Here is an 18,929-nt window from a genome sequence, read left to right on the forward strand (position 1 = left end):
TGTGAAAAGAATATATTAGTGTTTTTAGTAAATATATTTATTACAATTTTTGTGTCTTTGGATTTGTCTTCCTAAGAACAAAATTAGTTTGGTGTTTTAAAAAAATTAAAACAAACTGTTTAAAGTATATTTATTTTTAAGAAATCATATAATAGAAGTATAACTTCTTACGTGCGTACAAAGTACACACACATTATTTTTTTTTTTTTAATTACGACTTTTTGGCATATATTTCTTATTTCTGTATAAGTAATTTCCGTATACATATATAAATATACTATATTCTTATAAATTTTTGGCATATATTTCCGTATTTTTTCAAATGAGAGTAGGGGTCGTGTGATAGCTCATTTGAAAGGTTATTTATTTCTATATTCAGTAATATAAACGTTAATATAATTATTTATACAGGGTGTCCAAAACATTTTTTTAATTAAATTAATTGAGACAAAAAGAAGAATGTATGTGATTCATTTATTTCAAAATACATTTGAGTGCTGTAAGAAAACAGGAAGAAATGTTTATTTGACAAATAAACATTGTTTTCGGTTAAATTCAATGTTAAAACTGCCACCCACCGGTCTCTTAGCAGTTTGAACATTGCATTTAAGCTAAAAGCAATGTTTATTTGTGAAACAAACATTACCTGTTTTTTTGACAGCAGTAAAATGTATTTTGAAATAAATAAATTGCTTACATTCTTCTTTTTGTGTAAATTATTTTAACCAAAAAAATTTTTTGTACACCCTGTATAAATAATTTGTTTAATATATGTATAATGTTTAATATATGTTTAATGTATAATATGTTTATATTAAGAGTAGAGAATTAAATAACCTTTCAAATGAGCTATCACACAACCCCTATTCTCATTTAAAAAAATCATCGATTACGTCATCACGCCCAGGTGGATGACGTCACTAGTATGATATATATGCCAAAAAGTCATAATTTAAAAATAAAAATCGACGCATTCTCAGGATTTCTCTCCGAACTCGCCCATTCTCGAGATAATGAATTTATTCCAACTCAAATGTGCTCACTGTATATTTGCTTTCATATAACTAGGACGCGTCGAATAATATACCGCTTGTACCATTTCGGTGACTTTAAATAACGGAGGAGTTGTGTTTACGGACGGACAGAGAGACATTGATAACTCAAGGTTTTTACATGTTAATGTTCTAAAATGTACTATACTCTATACTCACGTATGGTTTACAGACGTGGACACACACCAAGGCTAATATGGATAAAATTGTAAAGGCACAAAGAGCGATGGAAAGATCAATGGCTCGTAGTGACACTTATAGCCAAAAAAAAACAAGTAAATGGATTAGAAGCAAAACCAAAGTAAAAGACGCAGGAGAACATGATGCCAAATTAAAATGGAGCTTTGCAGTACACAATGTCCTACTGTAGGATTAAAGATATATATATATATATATATATATATATATATATATATATATATATATATATATATATATATATATATATACATCGTCGTACATCCTCATTTTTGTATTTAAATTTATGTTATGCTGCCATAAGACAGGGTTTAGGGCTCTAGTATCCTTTCTAGCCTTCGTCACTCTATCATCTATACTGGGTTCCGTTCTTCCACTATTTGTTAATTTAATCCCTAGATATATATATACAATCGGTTCTATAGCGTTCTACGCCTTCCGGTACCCAATCGCCAAGCCTGTCGATCTAGCCAGTCATTTTCTTGAAGATTTCTTTCTGACATGGCTTTTGTAATTCCTTGTTTCCAGGAGGTCGGTGGCCTTCCTCTTTTCCGTTTTTCTGGCGGTATCCATCTCATTGTAATTTTTGGTAATCTTTCATCTCCCATTCGTTGGACGTGTCCATACCAGGTAAGTTGCTTTCGTCGTACCTCGTCCACTATTGTTTTCTGCTTACCTACTTTTTCTCTGATCTGTCCATTTCGAACATGGTCCCATCTCGATATTCTGGAAGATCTTCTAAAAAAATCCATTTCAGTGGTAAGCAGCTTATTTTCGGATTTTTTTGTCATTTGCCACACTTCGGAGCCATACGTTAAAATTGGTTTCAGAATAGCGTCGTACATCCTCATTTTTGTATTTAAATTTATGTTATGCTGCCATAAGACAGGGTTTAGGGCTCTAGTATCCTTTCTAGCCTTCGTCACTCTATCATCTATACTGGGTTCCGTTCTTCCACTATTTGTTAATTTAATCCCTAGATATATATACTCTGTACAACCCCTGATGTAGTCACTTCCGTCAAGATCTAGGTCCTCCTGTTGTATTTGGTTACCGATGTGTAGATATTGTGTTTTCCTTATGTTTACCTCTAAACCCCATTTCCTGTATTCTTCCATCAATTTTCTGGTCATATATTCTAAGTCTTCCTTATCTTGGGCAGCTACCACCTGGTCGTCTGCGTAGTTCAAAGTGTATAATGTTATGTCTCCGATTGGTATACCCATAACACTGCATTTCTGTTTCCAAAGTCTGAGAGCACCGTCGGTATATATATTGAAAAGAATGGGAGATAAGCAGCACCCTTGTTTAAGGCCTTATGTTACTTGGAAGCGAGGTGACTGATGGTTACCTCTCTTTACCCTTGACATAGAATCTTTATAGAGGCATTGTATGGCTTTGATGACAGTTGCAGATATGTGTGTATTGTCCAAAACCTCCCACAATTTTTTCACGGGCACTGTGTCATATACTTTCGTTAGGTCGACAAAAAGTATATGTGTGTCTTGTCCACGTTCTAGTCTTTTTTCCATAACCTGTGTTAGACAGAATATATAATCAATCGTAGATCGGCCGGCCCTGAAACCACACTGTTCTTCGGATTCATAGGGTTGATATTCTTCGCAAATAATGGTTTTCAGTATTCTGCCATATAAACGGCTCATTGTGATTGTTACAGTTATTCCCCTATAATTGTTGACATCACTTTTACTTCCCTTTTTGTGTATTGAAGAGAGCCAGCCCTCTTTTCAGCTTTTCGGAACTTGTTCTCCGTTAATAATAGGTCTGGATCCCGCGTATGAAAAAAAAGTTGATTAATAGCAAGCTGAAAATTTGTTAATAGCTTAAGGGTGTCTTGTCGGATAAACTTTAATATATGGGAACACTGAAACAGGGGCAGTTTTAATTTTGGAACAGGTTAAAAATTTGGAACGGTCAGACCACGAGAACGACACATTTATTTTGTCCGACAGAATAGACTTAAACTCTCCGAACAGAGATTAAACTCTCATGCAAAAATCACACTGCTATTTATCACCAAATGGGCGTTTTAATGAGTGGAACATGTAGAATATTTCAAATGACAGGAATTATGACAGGTGATAAATAGCAGTCTGATTTTTGCATGAGAGTTTAATCTCTGTTCGGAGAGGTTAAGTCTATTCTGTCGGACAAAATAAATGTGCCGTTTTCGTGGACTGACCGTTCCAAATTTTTAACCTGTTCCACAATTAAAACTGCCCCTGTTTCAGTGTTCCCATATATCAAAGTTTATCCGACTAGACACCCTTAACCTCTTAACAAATTTTCAGCTGGCTATTAATCAACTTTTTTTTCATACGCGGAATCCAGACCTATAATTCTGTGAAGGAATTCTGTGATTATTCGGATTAATTTCTTTGAACCTGATTTTATTAGTTCTGCGGGAACATTGTCAGGGCCAGGTGCCCGACCATTTTTTAATTGTGAGATAGCTTTCTGTACCATGTCTGTTTTTATTGTTATTTCTTCACCTTCTACTATTACTGGGTTTGATTCTTCTTGTATGTATTGTGGGCGGTCTTCAGTCAGCAAAGATTTATAATGCTGTTCCCATGTATTTGTTGTTATGTTGTCAAGTCATACATTTTCTGTTGTATCTGATCTCAGTGTTTTGATAAACCTCCACGATTCTCTACTTCTCCTACCACCTATATATTGTAGCGGAAGAGAAATCTTGGCCGATCCCCGTATAACAGTAAACACCTCGAGAATGACGTAATCGGATGTGCTAGGCCTCGCCGGAGAATTCTGGAAGGTACGTCACGTAGGCGGAACAAGCCGATAGCTCGAGATGGGAGTCGATTGTTCCAGAATAACAACTGGGTATAAATACGGGCATATTTTGTAAATAAGTTTAGTGTATAAGATAAATTCGTCTGTAACTTATATAAATAAAGTCGTATATAAATTACGAACCGCTAGTTTTATTGTAATTAGAAGTAATTACACTAATCACGCTACAGTTGGTGTCGGTGTTCGGTAAACTTAGTGCGATATAAATAAGTGAATTACAGAGAGACTTTAAAAGACTTTTGAACTTTATTCGTCGGGAATAACCGGAGTGCGTTGATTGTTCGGTATTCGGAAAGACTTAAAAGACATTGTGAAAAGTACGTGTGTGCCGACTAAAGATGTTGCTAGAAGAACTCTCGCTAAAACAGCTCCGTGAACAATTAGAAGAGTACGAGCAAGATGCCAGTGGGTCCAAGAAAGTCCTGAAAGCACGACTCGAGGAGGTCCTCAAGAAGAATGGAGAGGACCCAAAGACGTTCCACTTCCAGACAGCAGAACAAGCGATCTTATCGAAATTTGAAAGTGTTTCTCAAGTAATTAAAGAAGTTAGTAGACAGAACAACGAGAAACTTGAAGAAGTTAGTAGAAAAAGCGACGAGAAATTCGAAAACGTTGCTAAAAGATTCGACGAGACTTCTCAAAAGATTGATGAAACTTTTAAAGAGGTCTGTAGGCAAAACAACGAAAAACTTGAAGAAGTTTGTAAACAGAACAATGAGAAATTTGAAGAAGTTTCTAGAACATTCGATAAGATACAGAAAAGTGTAGACGACAATAAAGAAATGTTAGAAGAGAAGATCAAACAACTAGAGACTATGGTAACCAATACGAAAGTTCTACCTTCAGTTAATGCAGTAGTTTTGGCCGTAGAAGAGAAGATCAAAGAATTAGAGAGCATGATAACCGATACAAAAGTGCAACCGTCAGTTAATGCAGTAGCTTTAGATCCTGTAGTGAAAGATGAACTACCGAGAGACGAAATGTCGCATAATATGAGATTCAAATTACCACCATTTGATGGAAAGTCCTCTTGGTCCATATATCTTAGACAATTTGAAGCTATTGCGACCGCCAATCATTGGACCGAACAGGAAAAGGCTGTTTCCTTGACTGCTGCTTTGCGAGGTGATGCTGCAGATATATTAAGATCAATTCCTAAGGGTCAAGAAAATTGCCTTTTCCTGTTCGGTCCAATGATTGGCGGTCGCAATAGCTTCAAATTGTCTAAGATATATGGACCAAGAGGACTTTCCATCAAATGGTGGTAATTTGAATCTCATATTATGCGACATTTCGTCTCTCGGTAGTTCATCTTTCACTACAGGATCTAAAGCTACTGCATTAACTGAAGGTAGAACTTTCGTATTGGTTACCATAGTCTCTAGTTGTTTGATCTTCTCTTCTAACATTTCTTTATTGTCGTCTACACTTTTCTGTATCTTATCGAATGTTCTAGAAACTTCTTCAAATTTCTCATTGTTCTGTTTACAAACTTCTTCAAGTTTTTCGTTGTTTTGCCTACAGACCTCTTTAAAAGTTTCATCAATCTTTTGAGAAGTCTCGTCGAATCTTTTGGCAACGTTTTCGAATTTCTCGTCGCTTTTTCTACTAACTTCTTCAAGTTTCTCGTTGTTCTGTCTACTAACTTCTTTAATTACTTGAGAAACACTTTCAAATTTCGATAAGATCGCTTGTTCTGCTGTCTGGAAGTGGAACGTCTTTGGGTCCTCTCCATTCTTCTTGAGGACCTCCTCGAGTCGTGCTTTCAGGACTTTCTTGGACCCACTGGCATCTTGCTCGTACTCTTCTAATTGTTCACGGAGCTGTTTTAGCGAGAGTTCTTTTAGCAACATCTTTAGTCGGCACACACGTACTTTTCTGGTGTGGGGTAACACGATACAAAAGTGCAACCGTCAGTTAATGCAGTAGCTTTAGATCCTGTAGTGAAAGATGAACTACCGAGAGACGAAATGTCGCATAATATGAGATTCAAATTACCACCATTTGATGGAAAGTCCTCTTGGTCCATATATCTTAGACAATTTGAAGCTATTGCGACCGCCAATCATTGGACCGAACAGGAAAAGGCTGTTTCCTTGACTGCTGCTTTGCGAGGTGATGCTGCAGATATATTAAGATCAATTCCTAAGGGTCAAGAAAATTGTTACCAGACCTTGTTCACTCGTCTAGAAAAACGCTATGGAGATGCCCATCTACAACAAGTATACAAAGCACAACTGCGAAGTAGAAGTCAACGAGCAAGTGAGAATCTGCAAGAATTTGAAGCAGATGTGGCTCGTGTGGTGCGGTTGGCTTATCCAGAGGTGCCAGACAGCGTTTTAGAAGAAATTGCAGTAGATACCTTCGTCAATGGGCTGAAAGATAATGAACTACAGAAAGCTTTACGACTAGCAAGGCCGAAAGTTTTAGATGAAGCACTTGCTATTGCATTGGAACACGAAACGGCTAGTCAAACTTCACGAGGCCATAGAGTAAGAACCATTGAAGAAAGTGACGAACACAACGATGAACGTCTGGAGGAAATGATACGGAGAGTATTAAGTAATCAGATGCCAAAGAGACGCGAGCCTAGATGTTGGAATTGTGGAGACGTAGGCCACATTCGTCGTAATTGTAAGAAGATCGTACAGCCGTCGGAAAACTAGAGCGGGTCGATACCAAGGGGCAACTGCCGACCTCGAGAACTAGAGCCCCCATAGTAACTGTCAACCTCACGTCCTCCGGTGGAATCCACAACTTATACATCGAAGGTCGTATCAGTAATAGATGTAGATCATTTTTGGTGGATACAGGTGCAACGAGAACTATCGCACGTCCAGATGTAGTACGAGACCATAATAAATTATCACCTGCAACAGTAAAGCTTAGAACAGCGACTGGTGAGCTAATTAATACATATGGCGAGGCTAATATGTCAGTATCCATTGGCCAGACCACAGTTGAACATCAAGTATTAATTGCCGAGATCTCCGACGAATTCATATTGGGGATGGACGTACTAAGGAAAGTGGGGGCAATATTGGATGTTCAAAATGGAGTTCTCAAGATCAATGGTGAAGAGTTGCCCTTTCACGACGACAAAGAAGATGTCATCCGCTTACTAACTACATGCGACGTAACCATACCCGGTAATAGTGAGAAAATTCTGATGACCATGCTTGATGGACACTGCCGAGAGGGAAGTTTAAGGATGGTCGAAGATGTAGAAAATGTCGAGTTCCTAACGGCGAAAACTTTGGTAAAAGTTCGAGATGTCATCCCTGTAAGAGTTATGAATTTAAGGGAAACTGCTATTAAGTTAAGTAGAGGAGCTTTGATCGGACAGTGTGTTCCCGTGGCTTCAATTTGCTCTATGAATACCAATGAGAAATCATCAAAGTCAAAGTATCCAAAAGACCTTGTCGAGATGATCATTGAAAGATGCCAAGACCTTGACTATGAACGAACGGAAAAAGTAAGGTCTATGCTGATAGAGTATCAAGATGTTTTTGCTATTGATAAGAAGGATAAGGGCAAAACAAGCATAGTAACGCATAAAATAAATACCGGAGACGCTCAGCCAATCAGACAACGGCCTAGACGACTTCCATTTGCGAAAAGAGATGAGGCCGAAGAGATTATCAAGGATATGGACAAACAAGGAGTAATTGAACCATCGAACAGTCCATGGACATCACCAGTAGTTCTGGTAAAGAAGAAAGATGGTTCAACGCGTTTTTGTATCGACTACCGCCAGCTCAATGCGGTAACAAAAAAAGATAGTTATCCTTTGCCCAGAATAGACGATACATTGGATACTCTCTCCGGTTCTCGTTGGTTTTCCACACTCGATTTAAAAAGTGGATATTGGCAAGTAGACATGGAGCCAGCCGATCGGGAGAAAACCGCATTTTCGATAGGATCAGGGCTTTGGCAGTTCACGGCTATGCCGTTTGGTTTATGTAATGCCCCTGCCACATTTGAAAGATTAATGGAGGCCGTTTTAAGAGGTCTAACATGGAAAACATGCCTGGTTTACTTGGATGATGTAATTGTGGTTGGAAGGTCCTTTGATGAACATGCCAAGAATCTAATACACGTCTTTCAACGATTGAGGGCAGCGAACTTGAAGTTAAGTCCGAAGAAATGTCACATGTTTCGACGAGAAGTTAAGTACTTAGGACATATTGTATCGAGTAATGGTGTAACAGCTGATCCTGAAAAGATTGATGCAATTAAAGATTGGCCAGTACCAAAAGATAAACATGAAATTAGAAGTTTCCTTGGCCTATGTACATATTACCGACGATTTGTCAAAGGATTTGCCAATATCTCCAAGCCCCTAACAAAGTTGACGGAGGAGGGCAAAGAATATACATGGAGTGAAGAGTGCCAAAAAGCTTTCGAACAACTACAAATGGCTCTGATCAGTGCACCGATATTAAGCTACCCGGGACAGGCAGGAAAATTTATTTTGGATACCGATGCTAGCAACAGTGCTATAGGAGCTGTTCTCTCCCAAATCCAGGACGGACAGGAAAAAGTCATCGCTTATTTCAGCAAAGTCCTGTCGAAACCGGAAAGAAACTATTGCGTTACCAGAAGAGAACTGCTGGGTGTAGTGAAGGCTTGCGAACATTTCCATAAATACTTGTATGGCAGAAAGTTCCTTCTTCGCACCGATCACGCTGCTCTAAAATGGCTCATACAATTCCGTAATCCAGAGGGCCAGATGGCAAGATGGTTAGAACGATTACAAGAATATGATTACGAGATAGAACACAGGGCCGGAAGAGTTCACTCAAATGCTGATGCCCTTTCGAGACGACCATGCAGTGCGAATTGTAATCACTGTGCCAAATTAGAGGAACGATTTTGCCCCGTGAGACGAACCACCGTAATTAATGAGCAATGGCAGCCCCAACAGTTACAAGACGCCCAAGAAGATGATCCATGTATAAAAAGAGTATTGGATTGGATGCGGCAAGGTGAGAGACCTAGTTGGCAGAACATTAGTGCATGTAGTCCAGAAGTCAAGGCCTACTGGAGCCAATGGAATTGCCTGGTACTAAAAGATGATCTTCTGTACAGAACCTTTGAGAACGATGATGGTACAGAATCTAAGCTTCAGTTAATTGTACCTAAAAGTAAAGTGTCAGAAGTATTGCGTCAGTTGCATGACGGTACATCAGGTGGACACTTTGGTATTACGAAGACTCTGCAAAAGGTTCGAGAACGGTTCTATTGGGTGAACTGTAAAGATGATGTAAGAAGATGGTGCCGAAAATGTGAACTGTGTGCATCCGGTAATGGTCCGGTTGGTAAAAAGAGAGCACCCATGAGACAGTACAATGTTGGAAGTCCTATGGAAAGAGTAGCTATCGACATTGCAGGTCCATTTCCAGAAACCGATGCTGGAAATAAATACATCCTGGTAGCCATGGATTATTTTACAAAATGGACTGAGGCCTATGCATTACCAAATCAAGAAGCTGCTACCGTTGCAGAGGTACTTGTTAAAGAATTCTTTAGCCGATTTGGTGTTCCCTTGGAGATCCACTCCGACCAAGGGCGAAACTTTGAGTCAGCTCTTTTCCAAAACGTTTGTAAATTGATTGGTGCCAATAAGACCAGAACAACACCCCTGCATCCTCAATCAGATGGGATGGTCGAGAGGATGAACCGAACGATGGGTAAACACTTGTCCAAAGTTGTATCTGAACATCAGCGAGATTGGGACCAACACATTCATTTATTCCTGATGGCCTACCGCTCGGCCGTAAATGAAACTACAGGTCAAACACCAACCTGCCTGATGTTGGGTCGTGAAGTTCGGTTGCCCTGCGACCTAGAGTTTGGCTGCGGACCTTCCGAGGAACATGTTGCAGGCGAAGACTACGTTGACCGCCTGAAATTACGAATGAACAACATTCATGAACTTGCCCGACAACACATCCAGATAGCCAGTGACAGAATGAAAGATCAATATGATTCTCGATGCAAGAATGAAAGCTTCGAAGTAGGTGATCTTGTCTGGCTTTATAATCCGCAACGTCGTCGAGGCTTATGTCCTAAACTGCAAAGACAATGGGAAGGTCCATATGAAGTTAAGAAGAAAATAAATGACGTAATATATAGAATTAAGAAGTTGCCAAACGGTAAACCAAAAGTTATTCACATAAATCGTCTTGCACCATATGCTGGCTCAAATGAAACAGAAGAAGCACGAGTCCTCCAACAGGAGATGAAAGATGTCGCACAGCCAAGTTTTAATCAATTTATGTCAAATTACGCAGCGAGAAAGAGTGCTAGATTCGGCGTGACCACAGAAGTTCAGCAAGATCTGTTTGGTGTTCCAGAAAACGTCTCTCTGGCCCACTGTGTTGCCCAAGACCTCGAGATGACTAAAGGAATATCGTCCGTATTCAATAGAAAGTTCGGCCGCCTGGACGAGTTAAGAAATCAGCAGCCTAAAATTGGAAGAGTACTGCGATTGGAAGATGGTCCTCGATCTTTGCTGTATATGGTGACCAGAAAGTCTTATACGGACACGCCAAGCTACGAGAACATATGGCGTGCTCTAACTAATTTGAAGAAAATCGTGTGTAATTATGACATCAAAAATTTGGCTTTACCAAAAATAGGCCATGCAGTAGAAAATCTGGATTGGAAGATTGTGAGAAGCATGCTTGAAGTGGTCTTCAGAGGAACTGGTGTACAAATCACTGTGTGTTGCATGAACCCGAAGATGTCGTACCCTTCAAAGACAGTAGACTGTTATTTCTTCTTGAAGGGTGTATGCAGAGCTGGAGAGTCGTGTAGATTCCGCCATCCTGGGCCTTCATTTAGAGTTGCTGATCGAGACGCTTAGATCTTAAGAGGGGAGCAGTGTAGCGGAAGAGAAATCTTGGCCGATCCCCGTATAACAGTAAACACCTCGAGAATGACGTAATCGGATGTGCTAGGCCTCGCCGGAGAATTCTGGAAGGTACGTCACGTAGGCGGAACAAGCCGATAGCTCGAGATGGGAGTCGATTGTTCCAGAATAACAACTGGGTATAAATACGGGCATATTTTGTAAATAAGTTTAGTGTATAAGATAAATTCGTCTGTAACTTATATAAATAAAGTCGTATATAAATTACGAACCGCTAGTTTTATTGTAATTAGAAGTAATTACACTAATCACGCTACAATATGTTTCCAACTCATTACATTTCTTTTCCCATGAATCATTTTTTATCTGCCATACGTCTTGTTTAAATTTTTTGAGGGCGTTTCTGTATTTTTCCTTGTCTTCTATCCGGCCAGTGTTTAACCATTTTTGGTATAGTTGTTGTTTATTTTCTTTTTGTGTTTGTAGATGTTCGTTCCACCAGCTATTACCTTTATGTATTCTATTTTCTTTTATACCTAGCGCCTCTTTGGCGGCTTGGTGTATACTTGAAATAATGTGTTGGTGTACGTTTTCTATGTTTTGTGTCAGTGTTCCTTCATCCAATATATTATCTAGTCGGCTTCTGTATAGCATTTTTGTACTGTGGTGTTCTAAACTTTCTAGATTATATCGAACCGCTTCAATTTTCTCTCCATTCCCTGAGTCTGAGACACCCTGTTTCTGTTGGGCCCATGAAGGCAGTATTATTTTGGATTTTATCAAGTAATGGTCACTTCCAGTTTCTGCTCCTCTGTATGCTCTAACATCAAGGATTCTCAGTTTAGTTTTTTGGGCCACAATTAGATAATCAGTAATCGATTTTAAATTGCTTGTTGTTTGAATCCACGTGTAAGTATGTATATCTTTGTGTTTGAAGAATCCGTTCATGACTTTTAGTTCATTTTGCATACAAAGTTCTATTAAACGCTCGCCATTATTATTTAGGATTTCTTCTCCATACCTTCCAATGACATTATTTCCTATTTTTTTGCCCACTCGTGCATTCATATCTCCTAAAATTAAGAGCTCCCGACTTTTACCGATTTGTATTATGGTGTCTTCTAAGGTTGCGATATATTGTTCTTTCTCTTCCACTTTAGCATCATCAGTCGGTCCGTATACCCCTACAATTGATAAACGACGCCCCTTTACGGTCAAATTCGCTGTTATTATTCTATCGTTTATTGCTTGCCAACTTGTTATATGATTTTTATACTTCTTATGAATGAGTATGGATACTCCTCTTTTGGCACGTTCATCCTTTCTGACTCCACTATATATGTGTACATATTCTCCTTGTCCTTTCTTCTTGGTCTCAGTTAACACTAGAATGTCCATGTTCATTTTTAAACTTTCTTGCTGAACTTCTGCAGTCTTTCCTTTAATACCCTGTATATTCCACGTTCCAACATTCAATATCCGTTTTCGTTGCCAATTTCGTTTTCCAGAATGTCCGTCCTTTTTCCGAGGATTTACTTTCGGGTTTTTTGCAATATACTTTTTCCGAGGAATGAGGAGCAAGCCCATTGCCTCAACCCCCAAGCTTGGAGGACCAGAGTTTTGAATTTAGAGTGACCGTCTCTTAGGTAATTGCCTTCACCATGGCTAAGGAGTTCCACCTACCCCATTTAATTTTATATCAACCCTAAAATCGAGGGTCGCCACTTCCGCCATACACACCGTACCGAAGATGTTCTTCTCCGCCGTGGATACCGTTGTGGTCTTCATCCGTGACCCTGGACAAGGGACCCTAAACAGGTACTAGTTTCCCGGTTCAGGAAACCCCTGGAATCTGCGGAAGGCAGGGATTGATTCACTTTCCCTGATAGGACTGCCAAAGGAGTTCCTACCCGCTACCGGAATAAAGATGGAATCACGAAATACCACAATGGAGACCATGGTTAGGAAGGAGAAGCAGAGCAAGGCCACAAATAAGATAGACTCAGTGCCGGCGCTAGGGTATAAGGTGCCCGCCTGCAAAACTAGCACAGCCCCTCCCATACACACATACACACAGATACTCGTACAACCCCAGCCTCGGGGACATTATGTGTGTTCTAATGGAACAGTGAGAACCACATGTCCGAAGATCAAACCGGTCCCACTGCGTAACCTGAAGTGGTACCTATTTGACCGCCCATAACCTGGAGTGGTATCTATCTGATCACCAAGTTATACTATCACCCCTCCCCATCGCAGTACATAACGAATGAGCAGGCTTTGTACTGAACGTTACCTTGGATGCCCTGGAGAGAGGGACATCCTCTGTATTACTTTATGTGGTTAAACCACCTAATTTTAGGGGTAGCTAGAAGAGCTTTTCTCCCTATTAATGACTTGATTTTGGACTTGTGTCCTAAAAATGTGTGTTTCGGGCAGCGCGGCACCGACTTAAGTCGGTGTCCCGCTATCCGCAAATGTCCCCGGTAAATAAAGTTCGGTTACTGTTTTATTGGACCCATCATCTGGCAAAACAACGTCACTTTAACTTTTTTAAGAAATTGGGTAAGAGGACTAAGATGATTTTTTTGTCATTTCTTCTTTTTCGGCTTTTCTGTTTCGATTTGTGTCCCAGATATTTTTCTGAATCCATTTTTATTTATCTAAATACAAATAATAGGTACATAACTTTAAAACCTCATTATGCATATACACAGATGCTTCTAAACTCGAAGATCAAGTTGGTTCGTCTGTGACTGTCACCAACGAAGTTATAGCTACCTACCGTCTTCCATAGTACTGCAGCATCTTCACAGCCGAACTATATGCTGTCATGAAAGCACTTAGTTGTCCAACCAACAAAAGCAAAAACCTTGCAATCTGCACTGATTCACTATCCTTCATACTATCCATCAAGGACTTTTACTCCCAAAACCCACTAAATCAAAATATCCACAATGCATGCCTGATGCCACCTATTATTAGATAAGAACGTATCGGTTAGCATTATTTGGACTCCATCGCACGTGGGTATTACAGGAAACGAAAACGCCGATCAAGCGGCCAAAGAGGCATCCCGTTCTGACATTCCAATGGAGAGGATACAACTTGGTGTAGATTTACAACATAAATTAAACCAAAAATGTGCTTGAGAGTCTGACGAATAGAACAAACTCAAAACTCCATAATACTCAACCCAGAATACCTGCCATAAAAATACCAGCACTTTGTAGAAGAGACAAAGTTGTCATGAGAAGACTAAGAATTGGACATTGCCGTCTTACACATGGCTACCTGATGAACCACGGAAATCCTCCTTGGTGTCATACATGCAACAGTCGTGTCACCGTCAAACACATACTAGTTGAGTGCCAGCTATACACGAACACCCGAAGACAGCATAAACTGGATGAAGACCAAACCGCCACTCTTAGTGATAATATTAACTTTAATAATGTGATAATGTTTCTCAAAGACTCTCGGTTATACTACGTCATATAAATGTTTTTTTATCATTTTGCGTAAAAAATTTTTTATCATTTTATAATTTCTTAATTTAAATTCTTAATTTTCTTGATTCTTGTAATTTAAACATATTGTAAACCTTACTTTTGTAACCGTGTCAATGGCCTGCGTTGCTCAGACACGTTAATTTAAATAAAAAACCTCATTATGCTTCTGCAGTTATGTGAAACTGTAATTTAATAATAGTACTGAGTACTTAACAAATATAATTTTAAATTAATTGAATGCAACACTAGATTCTTTAACTGCAGAGTACAACTGACAAACTAATATTTTGTATTATTATAATCACATGAAATAATACTGAATTTAAAGAGTACTAAATTAAATGTTCTGTAAAATGTTTATTTTAAATATTATGTTTTTATGGGACTAATACTTAATGGTACATAATAGGTACTTAAATTGGACAGACCGCAAGAAAACAGTGTCACAATCTTGTTTATTTTACTAGAAATCATTCATTTCCTCTCATAACTGCTGATAGAAAACTAAACTTGCAAGAAATTTGAAGAAAATAAACAAAGCATGCTCATCAAGAGCAAAGTTGTTTGGTTGAAATATGATATCTTTGATCAATAAATTATATTACTACATGGTAAGAATTCTATGCGGCATTGCATATTTTTGTATATTTTACAATATGTGATATTATGTAAAGCTAACAAACACAGATTAGTGTATTATGACGAATTTAAACCATATTTAAAAAATGAATTTTTCTATTTTAGTATTTTCCATAACACCAGCAGAAAAAAGCTCATTTTGGAGCCCCCCAAACAGGGGCGTCGCCTGCAATGCATCCCTTGCAGGTACCTTATCGCCGGCCTGGATAGACTGATAATATTAAGAGGAAAGGAACATTTTGACGCCTGTCAAAATTTTCAATGTATTTTAAATGTAATAATTTTTTAAGAATCCTGAGAAAACTAATAAGTATTTTTGAAACATTTAAACGCAGAATGGAAGATTACTTTATTACCGAGGCCCGAAAGTCCCTTAGAATTAATAAAAAGTTTCTTTTTAATGAGATATTTGAAATTAAAAATCACACTAAATTTTCTCTTAGTTTTTCACCCCTGTAACTTATTAAAATAAACATTATAGAAGTTTTCAGGGACTTTCAGCCCTCGATAATAACGTAATCTTTCATTTTGCGTTAAAATTTTTCAAAAATACTTATTAGTTTTCTCAAGATTCGAAAAAATGAATCCCATTTAAATAGCATTGAAGCCGAACGTTCGTACCCATCCCATTAAGAAGATTGGAAGACACAACTGGAAACAAGTGGCGTAAAATAGAAAACACTGGATTGAATTAGGGGTGGCCTATGTCCAAAGTTGGATTAATTAAAGCTGAAGAAGAAGATCTAAAATTAGAACGAAAACATGCATTGTTTCGGAAAAATTCAAACAAGCTTATATTTTTCTAAGACTGTTTTTGTTATTTTATATACATGTTAAAGTAAAAAGTTCTACTCGCGGATTTGGCCGCTAATTGTTTATTAATTGTTAAACAATAACAATTGTTTTGTATTAATAATTTTAAAAATATCGTTAAATTCATCATTTTACTTTGATCAAATATGTTTCTATTTTGTTTTTGATTATACTGAATCCGAATATGGCATTGCAATTTGAAAATTCTTATACAGAAGCCCTTATATAGTATGTCTGCGTAGGTATGCTCTGGATAGTCAAAAATCTAAAACTCAACCATCAGATATCAAATTTTATCAATTTTATACGAGTTATGTCAAAAATATTAATTTCGTTAAAGAGTAAAGTAATTTTATATTTCAGAATATCAAAAAATGCTATTATGAAAAGTTGTTTGAAATTAAAAACTATGTTTAAACATACAATTACAATATTCTAATCGAAAATTTTTTTTTAATTATTTCTTAAATTATGGATACTCATCCTCATTTTATTACAAATATGATAACTATTTAATTATCACTTTTACGAAAAAAAGTTATTCTTCATAAAATGCTCTCCCTGGTCAAAAATCTAAGATACAACCATCAGATATTAAACTTTTTTAATTTTATACGAGGTATGTAAAAATATGAATTTTTCTTAAGAGTTAAGTGCCTTTACTATTCACAATATTTTAATTAGAAGAATGTAATTGAACACTAAAACAAATTTTTTAATTCCAAACAACTTTTCTTAATAACAATTTTCGATATTGTGACATTTAACGATACTTTACTCTTGAGTGAAATTCATATTTTTTGACATACCTCGTATAAAATTTATTAAATTTGATATTTGATAATTGCATCTTAGATTATGTACGATGCAGAGTATTTTATAAAGAATAACTTTTTTTTCGTAAAACTGATAATAAAAAAGTTATCAATAGGTTCCAAGTTACGCAGACATACTGTATAAGAGCTGAAAAAATTTTTTTGCTGAACATTTATTATTTTTGAAGTTTATTATTAAATGTATTTTAGGTAAGTTTTACAGAAAAACGTTTTTATCACTTTCTATAAATATTTTTTTAGCTGGTAATTTTCGGTTTTTGTATTACATTTTTGTTATCTTTCTTAATTTTCTCAAAAAGAAATAGTCTATTTCATTTCTAAAGTAAAATAATTCAGTGCATTTTAAAGATTACATCCTAAGCTTTAAAAAACCACTTATAAAACTGTAATAAATCTGTTCAAACTTGAGTAATACCGTCTTAAAATGGTGGTAATTCTATAAAACTACGAAGATTTCAAAAATTACATTTGTTAAGACGTCATATCATTTGGATTAAATTTTTGAGATTTTTTTTTGAATAAAACATCATTTAGTACGATACTTGAAAGGTAAGTTGTGCAAAATTGAGGATTTTATAAGAAAAATTGTATTAGTTCTGTTACGCGATTGACTCTACTTGCTCGATCTTGAAATCATATTCTTGAAGTCGTTCAATCCATCTGGCTATCTGACCCTCTGGATTCTTAAACTGCATTAACCATTTAAGGGCGGCATGGTCGGTTCGGATTAGAAACTTCCTTCCGTAGAGGTATTGATAGAAGTGTTCCACTGATTTTACTACTGCTAGAAGTTCTCTTCTCGTGACGCAATAATTTCGTTCAGGTTTTGAAAGCACTTTACTAAAATATCCAAGGACTCGTTCCTGTCCTCCTTGGATCTGCGACAGCACTCCTCCAATTCCCACATTACTTGCATCCGTATCTAAGATGAACTCTCCTTCTGGCAGTGGATACCCTAATATTGGCGCTGTAATTAAATGCCTCTTCAAAGTTTCAAAGGCCGTTTGGCAGTCTCCATCCCAGCAATAATCTCTTGCTTCCTCTGTAAGTCGCGTTAATGGCTTAGCGATATCTGCAAACTTCTTAATGAACCTCCGGTAGTAAGTACATAGTCCCAGAAAACTTCTCACTTGATGTTTATCAGTTGGTTCAGGCCATTCCTTAATGGAATCGATTTTTCCTTTGTCCACGGCCACTCCTTCTTTGCTGACTATATGGCCTAAATAATTGACTTTACTTTGAAATAGCTGGCATTTCTTGGGATTTAACATTAACTGGGCAGCTTTAAGTCGATTAAAAACGTTTTCTAAATTCTTCAGGTGGTCTTCAAACGTCTCCCCCAAAACGATTATGTCGTCTAAATACACCAGGCATGTTTTCCAAGATAACCCTCTCAACACATTTTCCATCAGCCTCTCAAATGTCGCAGGAGCATTACAGATTCCAAACGGCATAACGTTGAATTCCCATAATCCAGATCCTGTCGTAAAGGCCGTCTTCTCTTTGTCCACTGGATCCATTTCTACCTGCCAATATCCCGACTTCAAGTCCAACGTAGAAAACAATTTACTTCCAGCTAATGTGTCCAACGTGTCGTCGATCCGAGGCAGAGGATAACTATCTTTCTTGGTAACATTGTTCAACAAACGGTAGTCCACACAGAACCTCGTAGTTCCATCTTTCTTCTTGACCAGGACCACCGGAGAGACCCATGGGCTCGTAGAAGTTTCTATCACCCCGTCTTTCTTCATTTCTTGAACAATCCTTTCAGCTTCCTCTCTCTTCGCCTGTGGTAATCGTCGAGCTGATTGACGAATTGGCCTAGCGGTACCAGTGTCAATTTTATGTTTGACAACTGTCGTTCTTCCTGTCTTTCCTCCTTTCGGTACGAATATGTCACGATATTGCCTAATAAATTCCCTTAATTTCCTTTTCTCCACTTGATTCAGAGATTGGCCTGCAACTGCAACCATTTGGTCGAACTTGTCGTTGGAATTATCTGATGTTGTTGTCTCTGACGGATTATGGACGTCACGGGTACACAAGTTCCTACTTTTGTCTCCTTCTTGATGGTCACCGGGTAGTCATTGACATTAATCAATCTCACGGGAATTTCTTTAGCAGAAGTAACCAATTCCTTTCCAATTATGATTCCTCGGCCAACCTC

This window comes from Diabrotica virgifera, chromosome 6 (assembly GCF_917563875.1).
Source record: "Diabrotica virgifera virgifera chromosome 6, PGI_DIABVI_V3a".
Lineage (NCBI taxonomy): Eukaryota > Metazoa > Arthropoda > Insecta > Coleoptera > Chrysomelidae > Diabrotica > Diabrotica virgifera.